The sequence below is a fragment of the Ursus maritimus genome, unplaced genomic scaffold (assembly GCF_017311325.1).
Source record: "Ursus maritimus isolate PB19 unplaced genomic scaffold, ASM1731132v1 scaffold_7, whole genome shotgun sequence".
Classification (NCBI taxonomy): domain Eukaryota; kingdom Metazoa; phylum Chordata; class Mammalia; order Carnivora; family Ursidae; genus Ursus; species Ursus maritimus.
The window spans coordinates 77,135,650-77,151,594 of NW_024426885.1; the positions used below are offsets into that span (position 1 = coordinate 77,135,650).

The 15,945-nt window shown below is 42.7% G+C and overlaps 1 protein-coding gene across 3 annotated transcripts in view; it reads right to left on the reverse strand.

The window, feature by feature from the left end:
* PRKG1 (protein kinase cGMP-dependent 1) overlaps window positions 1-15,945 on the reverse strand; it is a 1,188,324-nt gene that overhangs the window by 307,531 nt on the left and 864,848 nt on the right. The window lies entirely within an intron of this gene.

The following is a 15,945-nucleotide window of genomic DNA, read 5'->3' on the forward strand; positions in this document are numbered from 1 at the left end:
AATCACAACAGAGCAGAAGGACTCTCAGTTTGGCTGCGACGTGTTTTCTCTTATGAAAAGCAAATAAATTTGGGAGAAAGAAGTCCAGTACAGTGACTGTAGTAAAATGACATTAAAAAGGTTTGGATCTTAAAAAAAAAAGGACATAATACAAAATAAAGTTCAATTCTGGTAATTAATGCTTGATGACAATGGAACAAGAGTGGGAGTGTGAAAAAGGTCAATAGCTGGGATGGTTCAAAACAGCAAGGGCTATTGGATTCACGGCACGAACAAACGAAAACTGCAGCGAGCCCCAGCACGTGACCAGAATTATGAGACATTTTTAGGCATCTGTCTATGCTCAGACACATCAAGACTTATCCTGTCTGCTGGGTCTACCCAAATACCCCATCCCTCTCTGCATCCCACTTCAATCCTAGGACAGTAATATACCAGTCACGATACACAGCACACAGTCCTCCCCAAGCCTCTCCAAAACCCTCTGAAGTACAAACCCTCTTGTTCCCATTTTACCTGAGGAAGAAATGGACACATCAGTACAGAGAGTAACGGGACCGGGATCTGACTTCCAAGAAGGGTTCCCACGACTGCACTGAGGCATGAAGTGCGAATGGCCCCCAAGTCCGAAGCCCTCCGAGGACATCCCATGGTGGTGTGGCTTCCCGAGTGGGAAAAAAGGTAAACAAGAAAGAAGGCAAAGAGGTGGACATCACCCTATTTCTTAGAATTATGAAATATATGAGCAGAAAGGAATGGTAGAGAACGCAGTTTCCAATCACTCTGAAGAAGGCAGATGATGGTGATGCCCCCTACCCATGCAGGTGTGTCTCTCTACCCCACTCTAAACCCCATTTCAGCTCAGATTCAAGAAGAGCTCATGGGGATGGATCCTCGGGCCTTGGGCAAAAGCAGGGGGAATGAGGCACTTTCAGATTCCTGGATAGAGGCTATCATCAGCGTGTCGGCCGGAAGTCTGATTTCCAGTTAAAATAGAAAGAGAAACACATCCTCATTTTTAAGAAACTATAATAAACTACAATGAAATTAAACAGTAAATAAACAGGCAGCTCTCAGAGTCTCTGAATGCACATGGTATGGACACGTCTTGGATTAGATTGCTCCAGTCAGGCCAGAACAAAAGGATTGCTGGCTCACCAAGAATTGAGTTCTTACGCTTCTGCCAAGATGTACAAAGCATGGCCTGTTTCAATATACTCCGAGAGCACATAATAGCTAAACCCCCCCTGGAAGCATTAAATCAGGTTAACCATTCAAAACAGGCCAACACTGGAAGAGTCAGATGCATATTAATTTATTCTTTACTTCATGGGTTTATTTACTACTGTTCCTCCTAAGAGCTCGTGGTGCACAGAATATGGCCACAATAAAATCAGGGGAAATATACAACTCTCTCTGCCTACATTGGAAGGACTCTTATACTTATAAATGAAGTCCTACCGAGTGGCCCAGAAAACCTACCAAAGACATGATGATGACCGCATATCTGTCACTTCGCCAGTAAGGACAGTACCAGTACCTCATCTCTAGTGCTGTCATTTTTTTTTTTTTTTGAAGATGGTGTTTTCCAACTCTAGTCGGAGAAGTTCAATTTTAAGAGAAGTCACTCCTGCTAACTGCACAGGTGTTCTTTCGTTCTGAATTTCTGTGAATCATTGTGGAAATCTCACTAATCTCTTACACTTCCTCTTCTGACTCTCTCAGTTCCCCAGAGAAAATCCCAAAACAAAATGAAAGCTTTTGTCTAAAAAGTCTGTAACAAAAAAAAAAAAAAAAAAAAAAAAAACTGTAACAATTGGGTTGTTTTTAATGTGAATGTCCTGACGTTCTATACTAGGAATGAGCACTTCCCATGTATTTACAAGGTCTTTTAAGAATTATGAATTCTTTTTACCCTCTCCTTTTATTCTACTTGTCTATTAAGCAAAACTATTTTTAGGCCAACATTATTACAGTTATATTGGGGTTAAAAAAAAAAAACAGCTATAATTCTACCTTTTTTTTTTTTTCTTTTTCTCCCAGATCAAAGATGTAAGGGAGAGAGATGGGAGGTTCCTACCAGTCCCGCTGACCACTCCCTGAATCGGGTACGTTGCCCACATAGATCATGTCCCCATCTCTGGCTGCAGATCCATTATCCCTCATGGAAAACCTGACATTAAATTAAACTTGCTTTCAGAAAGCAAAGTTGTCAAGCACAGCTTTATTACCATCTCTGCACTTCTAAACTCATCTTTCTGTGGTGTATCTATATACTAAAGAAACCATATCAGTACTAGGGATTCAGAAACAGAGGATCGTTTCCAGCCTCAAGGAAGTCATTATCAACAGTGGAAAAAAGTTAAGTAAAATTAAGGAATCATAACACAATGGAAGATATGATATGACAGAAGTATGGCCCAGTTGTTAAGACAACACAGGAAAAGAGGGCTCTAACCCCAAACTACACCAAGTGGGATGGGGGGAGGATCAGAATTGTAAGATTCTGACAAGGTCAAATAAACAGAATTTAAGTTCAGGGATGAAAAGAAGAACCAAGAAGACTCGATTTCAGCCTGGGGCCAGATACTGTCCTTCACTAAAATGTAAACAGAAGGAGGAGGAGGAAAATGTTGAGCTCCAGCCTGGAATAGTTTGAGTGAGAAATGATTGGAATGCCGAGTAGGTGATTAAATGTGTGGGTCTATTTTTAGTAAAAAATAAATGGACGAGTGACATGGATTTTAGACACATTTGTATATGCATATTAATGGTAATGAAATTACTTCAGGCAAGTTTAGTGCATAAGTAGCTGTGGTGACTGCTTATGTTGAAGGGAGGCCCGGAGAACTCTGAGTTTACAAGGAACCACCAAGTGACAGCCCGTAAGACCCCAAAGAACCTAGGAGAGTGGGGACACACAAGACAAGGCAAAGGTTTTAAGGAGGGAGGGACTGGTTTTATTAAATTTCCAAGAAAGGACACATACGATGAGGAATAAAAAAATGACAATTGGATTTAATATTAGATTTAATAACTAAGAAGTATTTCAGATCGAGGGGTGTGTTACCTTAGACTAGTAGGACCGAATACTAGATTGGATGATATGAGAAGGGGAAGTACTCTACCGGTCACCTAGGCTCCAAGACTAAATCCTTGTGATCTTTGAATCTACCCTATCCCAAGCTTTCCAATGATTGAGCTCCGAATGGTGCAGTTGGGTAAATGTTTACTAAGTTGACATGTTAAATGCTTACACTCCATATCTGCCCCCAGAGAGTCTCCTGTCTTTTCTTAAACCCTTAGCAGCACTGACTCCAGCATAGCCCGTTTGTGAGTTAACAGAAGCACAGTTGATAGACGTCTCCCCTCCGTGTGTGCGCGAGATACACCCGGTGTCTAAACAACCATGCATAGATCAAGCTAAATGACACTTAAATTCAAGTAATTCAAATGTTTAGCAATTCTCTAACGTTAGGACCTGAAATACCCCACTCCTGGGAGCAGGGAGGCTCTTCCCAGCCAACTTTCAAGGGGAGGAACACAACCAAAGCGAAGACTTCCTCATTAGGTCCCACTTCACTCCACTGCAGCCACCCCACAGTGAACATGAGGACGTCGGTCTGGAGCAGCGAGGGGACAAGTTTGGGGCTGGGGACAGCACCATCCAATAGCCACGGCCAGCACCATGCTACTTAGGCTAGAGGCAGATCAAAAGAGTCTTCTAACCCTGAAGTCACAGCCCTGCTCCCAGCCCCATCATCTGTTTCTTCTTCCACCCTGGCTGATGGATTATCTTGTCACTTGATACGTGATTAAAATCCACGTAATAAAAAACCGTTGAACTTTTCACTCAATTTCTCTATGAGAAACTCATCGCTCAGACCTAACGAACTGTGAGCACTACCTTAGGAAACACAGTCTAATCATACTGAAGCAATCAGGACTGCTCCTTGCAGTCTGTCCTCTTCGCCACCAAGGGGCAAAGCTGATGTTTCAGGACTCCAGAGGTCACGGAGAGGAGGGGGGAGAAACAAGGGTAAACCCTCACTCATGCCATGTGATCATGGAATCGGAGGTCGAAATGGAGCGCCTGTCAGTCGTAGTCCTTGAGAGACCGCAAGGAGCACAGCCCCCATACTGACCTGCACTGATCGCACAGCAGGAGTGGGGAATAAACTTACATCGTTGCTATTTAGGGGTTACTGTGGCATAACTGAGTCTCTTAATTAACACAAGGTGGCTGGGATTAGTTAACGTAACTTATGCAAGGTGGTTTGAAAATCACCACAGATTTCAGAAAAAATGCCGCTAAAACGTCAAAGGATTTCTCAGCATTTTCCAACACAAAACTAGAAGGGTGTTCAGAGCTGTTTCTTAAACACATACATTAATTGCACACACGTTGCACTGGAGCTGACACAACGTAAAATGCAATCTGAAACAGCCCGGGGTGTGTGTCTGTGCGTGTGTGCACGCACACGCATGCATGTATGTCGTCTTTCCCAAGGCCCCCCTGTTTCTCATCAGATCTGTTGTTCTGATCTCGGAACCCGAGTGGCTGCTCTCTGAATCTTATCAGCAAAGCTCTTCTTTCTACTTGGGCTTTTGTGAGGTTCTGTAGCTGTACCTCGGCAGAGTACATTTCTTGTGAGTGCCTTGGCTTATATTGTGTGCATGTGTATAGCCTAAGTGTTCTGCTCACTCAAAAGTAAGTTTGTAACTCTTTGTAACAGAAATCAAAATAACGCTCTTCAACTACTTTCATTTTTTTATTTTTCAAAAGACCTATGTATGTAGGTATGTATGTATCTATATCGAAAGAGAGAACATGAGCAGGAAGGACAGAGTGACAGGGAAAGATTTTCCAGCTGACCCCACAACTGAGTCACCCAGGCACCCCGCTTGTGAGCTCTTTCTAAAGACGACACTCTGACAAGATCTAAGCTATGTTTCTATCATATCATTGACATAATTTCTGTTTAGAAATCGGGATTCTGGCAAATCTCCTCTTTCCTGCCGTACTGATAGCAAAAATGCAAACGACTGTTATTACCATTAAAGTGACACATTACTAAGCAGCTGAAGGTTTATGCCTCCTATGTCCTCATCATCTCATTTAATCCTCACGCCAACCTTGTGACATCAGAATGAGCGTGATCTCTCAGAAGCAGCCAGGCACACAGAGGTGAGTTGCTCAAAGTCACACTGAATGTCAACGGTGGAATAGGATCTGAAGTCAGGCTGACTGGCTCTGGTGAGTTTTTGTTTCAGCTGAGATGGCTGCAAGTGGTGATGTTGCATGCCTCAGTTTCCTCACCTGAAAGCTAGAAATACTATGTGTCCTCCCTATATCACAGCTTTCTAGATGGCTTGATAGCAGAATAAACAACCAAAGCATTTAAAAACTAGTGGGTCCACAGACTGAAATCCACTCTGAAGATTTATTTCCCTTAACTTGCATGGTATTAATTTGGGTAAAAATAATCTTTGATCAAATGTAAGAACTAAAATTAGGCGATTTTTACATAGAAAGCTGGATTTTTCAGCTCTTAGAAAATCAGAACACATGCCATGCTAGCCCTTCATTCCTGTATGGAAACCACGACCCGAGCAAAAGAGCAGCCGCCCAGCTGAGGCCGCGCCCTCCGATCTGCTCCCCTTGTTCCCCCGCTCGCTCCAGCCACACAACCTCATCGGTATCTGCCTTTGCTCCCACCTTCAGTCCAGCAGGAAACTGGACCCAGGTAAGAGAGGACTGGGATCAGGAGGCATCATGCTGGTCCGGGTATGTCACCTTACCTTCACGCCTTGAACACGTGACCATCACCACACTGGCACTACCACCCAAACCCTCCGTTTCAGTTTCAGGTTATGTGCTGCCTAAGTGAGCACTGCCCAAACCCTTTTGAGAAGATCTGTTGGTCTAGACCAAAGTGTTAAAGAAAAAAAAAAAAAATAGGCATGTTGCCCAGATGCAATTTCAACAGGAACATCAACTAGTCAAGAAACACACTTCAGGAACTGATTATAGACAGCGTTAAGATTGGTTTTTTCTCTTTACTTCTAAGACAGCTCTCACCTCCTTTCATAGTACAAAAGAAGTATCCCTGCCAAGCCCACTGGCAGTCAAGAGAGGCCCCTGAAAGCTTCTTCTTGAAAAGGAAATTTTAAAGTGATAGAACATGTCCCTTGACTCAACGTTTCATGAGCAGCTGGCCTCACCATCCTTAGGACCGCCCTGGCCACACGCCCTGCTCCAGTGTCCACTGGGGCGGCACCTTGTCCAAGGAGCACAACAAAGCTCCAGGTTGGTCTCCAGTAAAGCCCTTCTGCCCATCCCCTTAGATGGCAAGGCAGGGCAACATAAAAATGAAAAGTCTGGTGTTGGGTGGACAACAGATCTTGATCCAAATCCTCCATGTGTCCCTTTTTTTTTTTTTTTAAGATTGTTTTATGAGAGAGAGAAATTGAGAGAGAGGGAGGGAGGGAGGGAGAGAAACAGAATGAATGAGCACGAGGGGCAGAGGGAGAGAGACTCTCCAGCAGACTTCCCACTAAGCATGGAGCCCGATGTGGGGCTCAATCTCACAACCCTGAGACCATGACCTGAACAGAAACCAAGAACTGGATGCTAACCCAACTGAGCCCCCCAGGCTCCCCCACGTGTCCCTTTTTAGGTGAGGGTTCTTACCAAGTTTCTTTATCTGTAAAAGAGGCTTAATACCACTTAGGTCAGAGAGTTCCTAAGAATTCAGCAAGTGAATAGAAATAAAGCCCTGGAGGTCTGACACATAATGAATACTCAATAATGACAGCTATTATTATTACTGAAAGACAGTCATTTGGGGTCATGAGTAAGCTATTTTCTCGAATGTTGTTTTTCTATTGCTTTTCCAGGTAGAAGAGTATATCCTGGGTATTTTTAGAATCATAAAAACAATTATATTGAAATGAATTAAAGAACATTACCCTCAATTTAAAAAAAAATCAACACCAAGCCAATTCAGGAAAGAGAAAATGATAGTCCATGTTTTAAATGAGAAAATTTCCAAGGTGAGGAATGCACCAGAATATTTATAAGAATACGTGAATTACAATATTACAGTAACCAAAATTGTCCTTTCTAATGAGGAGCACTCAGGCTTAATTTCTATATTATTCAACAGAGAAAATTGCTTTCCTCAGAGAAAAACTGAAAATAACACTAGGATTTTGAAACACCAACTATGTATGGTAGTGATATTTTTCTTCATTTTTTTTAAACACAAAATTTGAAGACAGAATTCCATGGTTGATTATTTGGACTGAAAATTTGTATGAGATGATCGCATAAATACTTAAATAAGAAATAATGCCAACGGTGCCCTTTGTGAATATGAATTTTCTTATTTTGCTAGCACTCTTCTTATAGGCAAATATTCAATAAGGTTGATCACATGGCAGAATGGAATGTACAAAATATAGTCCTTGATTCTTCCCGAACCTCTGCTTTGATGAATATTATCTTCTCTTGCATTAACTTATCCTAATACAACTGAAAGTCCTTTCCTTTCCTGTAGGAATGATGGAAACACTTTAAGTTTCATTAGCTGGTTATCAAGGCAACTATATGTATTCATCACAGGACATCTGGCTTCCTCAGTTATAACATGAAAGGGTTGATCTAGATCGTTTCCAGGATCCCTTCCTCTCTTATATCTTAGTTTAATTATCCTACAATGTTCCTATTAGAGAAGTTATTGCAATGTTGAGATGTTGATGGGATCCCTGGCTCATCAGCTTTCAGGGAAGGACTGAGTGACAGGTTCAGTCCAGGGCAATTAGTTCTGTGTGGGATGGATGTGGAAGAACCAAGGATGAAGATTCACTTCTGTTAGGGACCAAAGAGCTTCACAGAGAGGAAACCTACTTCAAGCCCCAACACTCCTTCAGTGTACACATTTATACGGATGTTAGGAAAGAAAGGGAGAAAGACAAAAAAGGAGTGGCCAGCACACTGAGACTCAGCATTTTTACTGGCTGGGGTGGGGGTGGAAAAGCGGAGAAAAGTCGGAGGAACCAACTTCAAGAAGCGTTAACTCTTACAAAGGCTAGCAACTCAGTCAACTTTTTGTAACTACGTCAAACAACGAGGGGACAACCCTTTCCCAAGTAAGACTATCTAAAAACAAAATCATATTAAACTATGTTTGTCCTTCATCTTGAATAGATGAACACTCATTCAAACATTTAAAAAATCAATCTCCTAAGACACTGTTTTAAATTAAATACATTTTGGTTTTAAAAAAACTGACTATATTGTTTTTCCTTATCATAAACTCATCACGGACCAACAAGGGGTCATAAGCATTTGAAGCCACTTCATTTATAACGTATATTATAAACCTATCGACACCAATAGTAAAGTGCATGAATGTATCCTTACTTCTACACCAAAAATCATGAATCCCAACCTCATTGCAGAGGATTTGGGTAACATAAAAATAAACTTAGGAAATATGCAGAAATGTCATCCAAAATACGACCAGACAGAAAAATCCTTGCTCTTAAAAAGAATGTGGCCACTTAGAGGAGGTGCTGAGGCAGTGAGGCGAGCACCTCGCTGGGGCTCCGAGGATGCCTCTCCCGCTCCCCCGGGTGCACCCCCTCAGCACACTGAGCATGAACACAGGGCCTCCGGAGATGCTCGCACTGAGGACCACATTGCTTCCTTCTCAGCCAGCACCCCTGCCTCGGTCCTGCATGAATGCAAACACCCCACATCCATTCCGGCTCAAGCTCATTTATTACCAGGAGCCTCATGCCTAGACCGGCACCTCCCACAGCGTGCTTCACAGGGTTCTGGGGAACACTGAGGGGTAAACAGTGACAACAGCATGCCCTGAAAATGCCCCCGGGTAAAGTCTGGGAAATAGACGAAATTCAAAAGGTCTTGTTAGGTCTCAGTATGTTCCCATCCTGCAAGAGAAGGCTATGGAATGTCTATTTCTCATTCATTTATTTCACTTGGGAAATAGTTTTAGAGACTCTAGTTTGTTTCGTTTCTACACTTATATCAGAATTCTGACCTCAGCCAAACAATACGGGGAAATAGATTATATAGCTGGGGGTGGGGGTGGGAATCCTGTCAATATCTTCCCACTTAAAAACGAATTCATGTAATGATATGTCTGAGGGTTTTGCCTTAAGGTTATTGATCAAGCCCTTTCTTGAATCACTGATAAATGTTTAGCAACTAGTGATGGAATCACATTTAATTAATCAAAATTTAGATAAATAAAATGGAAAATTAATTTGTTTCAGTCTTCTATCTTTAACCCTTTTGATCTATACATTTACAAGCGTGGGGTGTTTTTGTTTGTTTTTTGGTCTGGTTTTGGGTATATTTAGCACCTGGTTTGGCAGACACAGCTTAATTATTCTCCTTGAATATCAAATAAAAGTAAAAGATGAATGACCTAGGGCAATATTCCCTGCCTGCAATTTCAAAATAATGGATGAGGAAGGTAATGGCAAAGCATACATTTTAAACTACTGTACACGGTTGCTCGGGCTACGTCTAAGCAACAGACTTACTGTTTTATAAATATCAAAACCGTTTTTTTCTATTATCTCTTTTTTCAGGTCCCTAGTAATTACACCTGAGGTATCTTTAATTGTTGTTCAATAGTGAGCTCAGCTATTTGCAAATTCAGTGGAGGTGTCACCTTTGAGAGGCCAAGGTCTACAACGCCTAACCTCCACGGCTCTAGAAGAAATCCCGGAATCCTTTAAACCATCAAGAAGCAGGATGAAAGGTGGGGTCATTCTCCAGAATTCTCTTAGCTGGCTATTCCGGATCATCAACACATTAAACAGCTACCAGGTCCTCCTCCTAATAGCTATTTTGCTCTTATAAATAGCTTCTTCTCTAGAGCAGGGAATGGCAAGCAGGATTTCATAGCTTGGTACAGCCAGCATTATTAGCATCATGGCTTTCCCTGTTGAGGATTAATAATAGTAGCTGTACTGATGACAGAAAGCGATAATAGTTCTAATTACCGATATTCATCTTAGGATGGTGAGCAGCTGTTAAAACATCTCTTTGGAAGTTCAAGTTCAGTCGCCTAGCTTTTCTGCCAAATAGGGAAAGCTTTAATGCTAATTAGGAAGGCAGATTACAAATTCAAATGTCAGTCAGAGTGCACCGTGACTGTTCTTTATTAACTTTTTCTCTTCCCCACCTTAAGCCTTCTGGCCCTTATGTTTTTAAAAGCTGACACTCCAAGTAATGACGGGAGCCCCGGGGGGCTCCTGGTGTCCACTTGAAACAACGCTTTCCACTTGAATAAGGGAAGCTTCTCATCTGTTTGCCTTTGAAGAATGTGACGCGCTGCCTCAACGTTGTCAGAAACTCACACGCCTCCAGAGCCGCTCTCTACCTGCTGGAAGGACCAGGAAGGCGGGCAGAGAACCGAGGTCAGGTCTGCTGCTTCCAAGGTCAGCGGCAAATACCTTTCGCACATGATCTGACTTCTCAGCAAGCAAGTCCTTCCTTTCCTCCATTGGTCGGTGTTTCCTCAACTCTCCAGACCACGTGAAACCTGCAGGATCAGCTGAGGAGCAATGCAGTGTCACTGCGCTCTTCCACCCAAACTCAGGAGGGGAACCTCCAGGCGGAGGATCGAAGTCAAGGTCAGGCTCAAATGCGGGGAATTGTTGCCAGGGCCCTGGCGAGCAGGGAGCAGGAAGAGTGTGTGTTCAGGACCACGTGGGCACTAACTGCCTCCTCCGAGAGTTAGGGTGGGACCCGGTGGTGCTGTGCTTGAACCAGGGCCCGGGAGAGCCTGACACCTGTCAGCATTCCCTGAAATCAGGGGTTGACGGGCTTTTTCCATGAAGACAAGCTGCTGAGTATCCCAGCCTTTCAGGCCACATCGCCCCCACGGCAACTGGGCAGCTCTCGCTGCAGGGCAAAAACAGTGGCAGACAGCAGGAAAAGAAACAAGCGTGTCTGGCTCCCAGTAAAACTGACATTTGAACTTCATATAATATTCCTATGGGATGAAGCCTTCTTCTTCTGATCTTCTCCAGCCATTTAAAAATCCAAAAATCATTCTTAGCTCAAAGGCAGTGCAAAAATTGGTCATGGGCAGTTTGCTGATTCCTGCCTTATATGGAAATGCCAACATTTTAGGGTAACATCTTCTCCAATGATAATAGAAACCTCATTAACAACACACACACATACACCCATGAAGTGAACAAACAACAAAAAAAGGAATAGAGCCAAGTGTTTCACTCTTTTTTCAATCCTAGCAGGACCCCACCTATCTCAAGTGTCCCCAGCAGCAAAGTATGGATAGGAGGCGGAGCATGGCAATTACCTGCAGGCACATCTGTCCCTGCTGGGTTGAGCCACCCCACTTCCATTAGGTTCTGTTCCCTAACTAAATGAATTGGGAAACTATGGAAATGGAGTCCTTGCTTCCGTGTGGGCGCGTGGACATGAGCGTGCATGCGCACGCGCCTGTGTGTCGTCCCTGCTGTCCATCTGTCACCTGACTTGCCATGTTACAGTTGCTATTTAAAATACAGGTTTCTAGGCTCCTTTCCTAAGTTTATTTCAGCCGTTCCATGGCTGTTCCACATATCTGTATTTTAAGCAACCTCCCCAAGTGAGTCATACGATCTAGTCTATTTAGGAAACTAATACGAGAATCAAGGTCTGGCCCAACTTGCAAGTTCATGGTGCAGTCATAGCACAACTTTCTCTAGGCCTGCGAGGACGATCCTTGCGCTTTTATACACATAAAATTGGTCTTCCACAGCGACATCACCAGGTGGGACTACACACCAATGCTGACACCAAAAAGGAAAGCAAGATTGTTGATCATGAGGTCCTGGAAGGAAGCCAAGCTCTTGGGATTGCTCAGCAATGATATTCACAAACAAAAACCAGAAACTGTGCTAGGCAAGGAGTATTGAGAAAATAGGCCACAAGCAAACAGTTCACAGTGAACGGATAGGACCACAAGTGGGGGGGGGGGCACGCATGGAAGGGTCGCTTTGCTCTTCAAACACTGTGGCGATTCTGAATGACTGAGAACGACTGAAAAACTGAGCAGCGCGCAGGGCAAGTAAACCCACAGTAATCAGAGAGGAGGCGGCTCCGTCTGAGCAGAGAGGTTGGGCAGGGCACACATCTATGACAGCTTTGCTCTAAACAGTGGTGACAGCTGTGGACCAAAGGGCGGCCATTCTCACAATAAACCGCTCGGCACAAATAGCAATCCCATCAGAAGAACCATCTTTGAATACAAAAGGCAAGGCTGGCTGTATCAATTCTGCTATGGGTCAAACCATCTAAAGAGGCTATTACCCCCTTCGTCACCTTTTCTATATTCCCAAACTTCCACTCCCGCAAGCCTAATTTTCGCTATTTTCCCTCCTGTTGCTCCCTGCTCCCTCCTGTCCCAGGTTCTCTGGCCCAGCTCTTGACTCAGATTGCTCCTCATGCCGGTATCATCCTGGAATTCTGATTGCCAAGACCTCTGACCATCGTAAATTATTTCCCTAAACCTGTCATTTTGTACTGAGATAATTTTCTAATATGCTCAGACAGATGTACTGACTTTTCGATGCCTATTATAGCTTGTTTAATTAGACACAAAATTTGATGGAATAAATTACAGTAACAGCTAACAATATAGTCTTACTTTGTGCCATGCATCGCACGAAGCACTTTCTACGGATATTACATTTCATATTTAAATACAGTGGTTTTCAATCTGATACGTGAAGCGTTTAGAAACGAACACTCTTATCCTCACGAGAAAGAAAGGTGAGCTGAAAATCAATCACTTTTCTTAGAGCCATTGGAAAAGTGAGGTCACAGGGTTAATTGCTGCTTTGAACACTGGAGAGATGGAAGGGGTGATACCCAGATTCACAGCTAACCTACTGGCAGCAGAAGCCCAGCATCAGAAATGCCCGGGTAGAGCCAGTGTGGGCAAGAATGCTTTAAACCCTCCCTGATGTGCTGCTGGAGGTTCAGTGTGACCAGCTGGAGAGTTAACAACACCCAGAGGCCCAGCCTTAGGGGAGCTTCCTCCACCATCTCACAGTTGTTACCTCTTAGGAATGCTATCAGGTGTTCACCCTGAAGATAGGGGGGAGTCCCCATACTTGTGATTCCGAAGGACACTCAGGGCCCTTTGTTCCGTTTACAAGGCCTGCACTCAGGGGAAAGATGAACCAAACTGGGTGAAGAACACACTCAGCTCCAGGTCCCTCTAGCCTTTGATGAGGGGGAAGGAAAGAGCTCACCTGGGCTCACTACAAGACTGAGACCCAATGATAGGACTACAGACCGAATCCTGTCCCCTCTACGCCTTTCTACCCGTGATGGTTAACTGTAGGTGTCTACTTGACGAGATCATAGGGTGCCTGGTATTTGACTTAATATTAAATCTGTGTGTGTGTGTGTCAGAGTGTTTCTGGATAAATCCGCATCTGAATCTGTGGACTCAGTGAGGCAGTTTGTCCTCCCCAAGTGCATCATGCACTTGGTTGAGGGCCTGAATAGAACAAAAAGGTGGAGGAAAGAAGAAATTTGACCCTTCTTGCTTTACTGCTTAAGCCAGGGCATCAATCATCTACTCTCAGGACTCCTGGTTCTTAGGTCTTCAAACCCAGACTGGAATCCATACTATCAGTGTCTCTGGTTCTTAGATCCTCAGATTTGGACTGAATTACACCACTGGCATTCCTGGATCTCCAACTTACAGACAGCAGATTGTAAATACCAATATATAAATATGAATCTCTCATTGGTTCTGTTTCTCTATAGAATCCAGGAGTTTATAGCTACAAGACTGCAAGTCTCAGAATCAATTAAGCAGGAGCTTCCAGGGAAACCCAAAGAAAACAGACTGGAAGAAAACATGGATGCTAGAGGAAATTTTAGCCTTTGACACAACAGCTACAGTAAACACAGTCTAACACACAAATAAACATAAAACCTCCCAACAAAGGCCCATCTACCTCATTTCCTTTTACCCAATACATCATATCTGGCTTTCAACAACAACAATCACAAGCCATGCAAAAAGCAAACAAACAAACAAACACCACCACAATTTGAAGAGACAAAGTAAGACTCAGAACCAAACTCAGATATGGCAGAAATTCTGGAATTATCAACAGGGAATTTAAAGTAACTGAATAATATTCTATAGGCTCTAATGTAAAAGTAGAGAGCATGCTAGAACAAATGGGTAATGGAAGCACGGAGTCAGAAAACCTAAGAAACTTCTAAACCAAACTTACAAAACCAAATATGAAGAGAAAAAGGAGCATATAGAACAGAATAACCAACAACTGAAGGGCAATCACAAAAGTTGTCACATGTGTAATGGGAATGCCAGAAGAGGGAGAAAGAAACAGAATAATTGGGGAAAATGGCTTAGAATGTTCCAGAATTAGGGGCGCCTGGGTGGCTCAGTCGTTAAGTGGCTGCCTTCGGCTCAGGGAGTGATCCCGATGTTCTGGGATCGAGCCCCACATCAGGCTCCTCCACTGGGAGCCTGCTTCTTCCTCTCCCACTCCCCCTGCTTGTGTTCCCTCTCTCGCTGGCTGTCTCTCTCTCTGTCAAATAAATAAATAAAATCTTAAAAAAAAAAAAGAATGTTCCAGAATTAATGACAGACACAACCACAGATCCAGAAAGCTCAGAGAAAATCAAATAGGATAAATACCAGTGTAGGCACATTACATTCAAACCACTGGAACTCAAAAGAACAGAAAGCACCAGGCCCGGATGGATTCACTGGTGAATTCTACCAAATATTTCATTAAGACACAATGCCAGTTCTATATAATCACATCCAGAAAACAGATGCAGAGGAAATACTTCACACCTTATTCTATGAGGCCAGCATTATCCTAATATCAATACTAGAAAAATCCTTTATGGCAAAGGAAAATTACCAACCAGTATCTCACATGTAAAAACCTTCAAGAAAATATTAGCAAATCAAATCAAGCAATGCATATTAAAAAATTATACACCATGACCAAGTGGAATTTATTCCAGGTATGCAAGGCTTGTTTAACACTCAGAAATCAGTTACTGTAAGTTCATATCAATAGGCCAAAGAAGAAAAATTGTATGATCATATCAATAGATGCAAAAAAAGGATTTCACAAAGTCCAACACCCATTTATGATAAAAAAATTATCTTTAATCTAGAAATAGACAAACCTACAGTTAAAAATATACTTACTGTTGAAGAACTAGATGCTTTCCCCTAAAATAGGGAACAAGAGAAGGATGGCCCCTCTCATCACTCCTATTCAATGCTTTACTAGAAGACCTAGCTAATGTGTTAAGGAAAAAAAAAAAGCATACAGAGGAGGAAGAAAAAAAAATTTAAATGTCTTTGTTCATAGGGTACAGGATTGTTTATGTATAAAATTTTTTAAAAGGCCAAAAAAACTAGAATAAGTGATTATAACAGGGTCGCAGGATGCAAGGTTAATATACAAAAGTCAACTAATTTCCTATATTCTGGCATGAACGTGTGGAATCTGAAATTAAAAACACAGTATCATTTACATTAGCAACATTACAGAGACAGTAGAAGGGAGATGGAGGGAGGGACACATGGGTGTAACACATGGGATTTTTAGGGCAGTGAAGCTCTTGTCTATGTTACCGTAATGGTGGAAAGATGACATTACACATTTGGCAAAACCCACAGAAGTGTACAAGACAAAAAGAGAACTCCTAAACAGAAACCATGGACTGTAGTTAATAATGTTTCAATGTTGGTTCAGCGATTGTAAAAAATCTGCCACACCAATGGAAGGATTAGGAATAAGGACAGCGGAGGGTGGAGAGAAGGGAGGATTTAAGAACTGTGTTTTCTGCTCAATGTTTCTATCAATATGGAAAAATTA